The sequence below is a fragment of the Apostichopus japonicus genome, chromosome 11 (assembly GCF_037975245.1).
Source record: "Apostichopus japonicus isolate 1M-3 chromosome 11, ASM3797524v1, whole genome shotgun sequence".
NCBI lineage: Eukaryota > Metazoa > Echinodermata > Holothuroidea > Aspidochirotida > Stichopodidae > Apostichopus > Apostichopus japonicus.
In genome coordinates this window covers 9,895,130-9,900,646 of record NC_092571.1, presented here as the reverse complement: position 1 = coordinate 9,900,646, position 5,517 = coordinate 9,895,130, and positions in this window count along the sequence as shown.

The following is a 5,517-nucleotide window of genomic DNA, read 5'->3' as shown; positions in this document are numbered from 1 at the left end:
ATCATACATCACGATGAGGTTGATAATAAGAAATGAATCACACTCTAAAGTTATGTATCTGAATTGTTAAATGTCTTGATGCAAAATAGCGATAAAATAAACTTTACGTGGTGATTAAATGCAAAGTGAAATGAGATGGAATTCACGGATGTAAAAACACACTCTCTGATTGAAGTTATGGTTATTATGTGGGTTCACTGCAATAGCGGATATGCACCCACATTACTTGATGGTATGCATTGAATGAATAGCCGATTGATCTCATACTTCTAGCATATCGATGACATTTACACAACTTGTCAATTAGTGATTTGTATTACATTAATAGCTAACTGAGTTGGCTGTAATGCTAACTGTTTACTCTGTCCTCGAACGTTGATCACTTTAACCAGATAAATGTTGTAACAAACACAAGTATATATTTCACTAACTTTACTTTCGGTTAATGATGTTCTTCTTCTGTTTTCGCTATCATGAAGTCATCGGTGAGAAATTTCATTTGAATTTATTAGTAAAACTATATCAGTAACTATGTTGACATACATTTAAATACACCAGCAATAAAGTTAATGCCGCCAAAGAATATAAATTAAAAATTGTATATATATATATATATATATATATATATATATATATATATATATATATATATATATATGTATATATATATATATGCAAATATATATATATATATATATATATATATATATATATATAATATATATATATATATATATATATATATATATATATATATATATATAAATCATAGCATACTTATGTCACAGATCTATGACAGTATATTCCGTTATCGCATGTTGATAAGTATAACCAAAAGAAAAAAAACAGCACCCTGCATTATGTTAGTTTAACTAAATATTTTCTTCTTCTGTCCTCTCTTTAGAAATAGATTGTAAGACATTTCTTTTTTTATCAAATCTACTTAAACAATTTGGAACATAAAAAGTATACGAATAATTAAATATACAGTGATTATCATACTATGGTTGCTTGCAATAGCATATAATCTGTTTTAATGTCGGAACAGTAATAATGTAATTAGCTACGGATCACTAGTGGCAAGCAAGAAGATTGAAAGATAATATCAAAATATAAAGTGCAAATATTACATCCAGTAGTGACAAACTCTGCATCCCGTTATCCACAATATTCATAATTTGACTGTAACGGGATCGAAAATAAGTGAATAAAGGAGTACCCTTTAAACGCGGTAAGAATGGTGATTATGTGATAGGTGAGATTAGATAAGTTCAACTTCCAAACGATGATGTATAATCTCTGATGAAAGTTACGATTATCACACGAGTTCACGTCGACGGCGATAATGCATCGACGTCTCTTAATGCTTTGAATAAGCTGATTGATGTGGCTGTAATCATTACATTGTATTCTGAAATCGCATGATGGTTACTTAACAGCATAATTTTGGTGATATGAAAAAGTATACTTCTTCGTCTTCTTCATCTTTTTCTTCTAATTCCTCTGTAAAAGTATATGGTAAGACATTAATATCATTTTGAATACTTACATTGAATAACAGTGGTACGGACGTGTACAGTCGTTTAGATGAAACTAAGAATACCATGCCAAAATGAGAGTAACAATCTAATCCCAGTATTATCTGTATAAAAATTGTAAAATATTCTTGATGGGATGAAGTGATGGACTAACGTGAAATATATAAACCAAAAGTTAACAATCATTTCAGACAACTTGCAAACTAATGATTAGAATGTTTACTACAGCTCAATCAATAAATAAATATACAGTACAAGAATAAGTTTGAAAATGAAGAGCCTACCTAAGGCTGTGCGGTATAGTTGAAGACTGTCATGTTGACAAAAATAGTAACCACGTGACTTGACTTTAAAAATTTACGTTAACAACTTTCCTATGCTAACATACAGCTATCATATCGGTTCACTGCGATGGCGGATATTCACTCACGTTACTTGATGTATTTAAAGGAATGAGCAGCTCTTTAAGTTAACTGTCCAAATAATATGCATAGTCAGATCTCTTATGCTGAGAACATGAGAACCGTAGCATAATTAGGAAGTATACACTTCAGTAACATACAAATTTCTTCTTTTGTTTCTCTATAACAGTTGAACGTAAGACATTCATTTTAGTTTAAATACGTATACACAATAGTGTTATAGACATAAATGCATTCAAGATCCTGTCGCTCGATTTAACGATACAGCAATGAAAGCGTGAAACTATGTCAGTCTAGAGAAAAACATGAACAACTTCTCCATGAGATGAAAAAATGAACTATTTGAAATACATAAAACCAAAACTTTCACAAAAAGTTCAGACAGCTTTTAAAATAATGATTAAAATGTTTACTCACAGCTCAAGGAATAATTCGCTGAACAGTACAAGAGCAACTTTGAAAGAGAATAGCATATTTGTAGCTGGATCAGTGGCGGAGAAACAGGGGGGTTGGGGGGTTTTAACCCCCCACTTTTTGAAGAGGGGGGTTGGCCCACACAATCAACCCCCCCTAGTTTTAGCCAGTTATGTTCTGTTATAGCCTATGTTATGTGCTCCAAATGGCATAATAAATCAAATTATTGAATTTGAAATTGTTAAAGTCATTTCAACCTTTTACCTGGTAGGCTACATCAACAATTAACGACCGAAAACCGAGTTAGAATTGACCCACACATTATTTCTAGCCCCTTTCCCCCACCTTGCGCATTGGAACTTGTAGCTCATAGCGCTAACTTCACCCCACAACAGACATACACAAAATAACGTTTTGTTGCTGTTGAATAGCTTTGGAACTGTATACACTTGCCAACTTCAACGAGGTGAAGGAAGAAAAAGAAGAAAGAGAGAAAAGGAGAAAAGGATGGAGTAGAAAATACGGGAAAACGGGAAGAGAAAGAGGAACAGTGAAAAAATTATTCGAATTTGTAAAGCAAACAGCAGATATCACATCATATCAGTGAGCATGAAAATGGCGTTCCACGATACACAGCCTCCAAACCATGGGCGCAGATCCTGGTGCAGACAGCGGGACGCGTCCCCACCAACTTTTTCAGTAGTGGGGACATGATATACCGTGTCCCCACCAATTTGTCTTGACCAATAGCTGCATTTCAAGTTCCCCTGTATTGAACTTTGGCGCAGTTTGATCCAGCATGTGCAAATGACATGCAGCAATTCTCATTTTATTGTATTTTATCCACAGTTGTTAAATATAGGACGGAAATCGCATTTGCGGCAGTCTATATTTGTTTTCTGGGAGAGGACCCCAGACCCATCGTATATACAAAAGTCTACTTGGATTATTTGACCCCTGATTTTCTTTCTGCAGACGCCCATGTATTTCTCCAAACTAAATTTCTAAGCCATGAGATCTAAGGTTTAGAAGCATCATTAGGTCTGGGAAGTGTTATTTTCGGCGATCTGGGAGGTATATTTGCCCAAAAAATCGTACGCTACGCGCGAACCCATGGTCGCGCTCCGCTTAGATAGTATCAGAGAGCATACACGCGTCCCCACCATTATCCAACACTGATCTGCGCCCATGCTCAAAACTGTCGATGTGTGTAGTGTTCGGTTTTGGAAATATCTGGTATATTTTTATTTCCTTCAACGAAATTTTTTAATTGCCGTCTGAATTTTCGAAAATTCCCTAACCAACATTCTTCATCATACTTCATCATACTCGTGCAATTTTGACCCGTCTGTTAGGGTTTGAAGGAGGTTTTTTCTATATCGGTTGTCCATAGATGATATTTTGTGCAACATTATGGGTATGTTTTGAAGTGAATTTATTCACGAGAATTGTGAATTTTCAAATTCTGAACAGTGGGGCTGACGGATACTGTGGGCCGCGATGAAGAATCACCTACAAAAGCAATGATCCACAGGATATGTGATGAAGTCGAACATGATGTGTGACTGGTGACAATCTTCAAAAAGGTTATAGATGAGAAAAAAGGGTATTTGGAAATACTTGGTTCTCAGGCAAAAGTGTACATATGGTTGGTCAGTTTCAAGCCCGAGAAGTGCCATTTCCGGTGATCTGGGGGTACCAAAACCAGAAATTTGCTTGTACGCTGCGCGCCAACCAATGGTGGCACTCCGCGTAGAAAGTAATACGCGCCCCCCGGGTTGGAAAATCCTGCATACGCCCCTGGTTAAATGCAGCTTTTCAAGGCCTGGGCAGTGCAATTTACTGCAATCTGGGAGGCAATATTTGACAAAAGATTCTTGTGCACTTCGCGCCAACTTATGGTGGCGCTCCACTTAGATAGTGAGCCAGCAGTTATGACTTTTTATTTCATCAATGGCCTGCAACCCCCCCACTTCTGACAAGAAATCTCCGCCACTGAGCTGGATGGTATAGTTGTAGGCATTCAGTGCACTAGCGTCATCAGATCTAGCAGCAACCTTATCATATATCACGCCATATCATAGTATAATCTACTTCACTGTCATGACTACAGTCGCAGTCGTCAAATGTTACTGACTTCAGATGTGATTGAAAGGAAAAGAACGACAAAATAGAATAAATATCCAAGTCCAACTACAAAATTGATATATCTTGATCAAGAGTTGTAATAATTAGAACTTGTCACGACGGTATTGTTGATAAAAGTAGTAACCACATGATCTGTCTTTAGAAATAAAATACAGTAACCGTATTGAATATTTTAAGTGTGAGCAATTGTGATACATCTATCATATCGGTTCACTGCGATGGCGGATATTCCCTCACGTTACTTGATGTATTTAAATGAATTAACAGCTCTTTAAGTTGACTTTCCAAATAATCCCATAGTCAGATCTCTTATGTTGAGTACAAGAGAACCGTTATAACATAAAGAAGAATATAAACTTCAGTAACATTAAATTACGTTAACAACTTTTCTTCTTCTGTTTTCTCTTTAACAGTTTACGGTAAGACATTTTAATACGTATACATAATCGTGTTATAGACCTAAATGCAGACACGATCCTGTCGCTCGAGTTAAAGATGCAGCAATGAAAGCGTGAAACTATGTCAGTCTAGAGAAAAACATGAAAATCTTCTCCATGAGATGAAAAGATGAACTATTTGAAATATATAAAACAAAACTTTACAAAAAGTTCAGACAGCTTGTAAAATAATGATTAAAATGTTTACTCACAGCTCAAGGAATAATTTGCTGAACAGTACAAGAGCAGCTTTGAAAGAGAATAGCATATTTGTAGCTGGATGGTATAGTTGTAGGCATTCAGTGTACTAGCGTCATCAGATCTAGTAGCAACCTTATCATATATCACGCCATATCATAGTATGATCTATATACTTCACTGTCATGACTACAGTCGCAGTCGTCAAATGTTACTGACTTCAGATGTGATTGAAAGGAAAAGAACGACAAAATAGATTAAATATCCAAATCAAACTACAAAATTGATATATCTTGATCCAGAGTTGTAATAATTAGAACTTGTCACGACGGTATTGTTGATAAAAGTAGTAACCACATG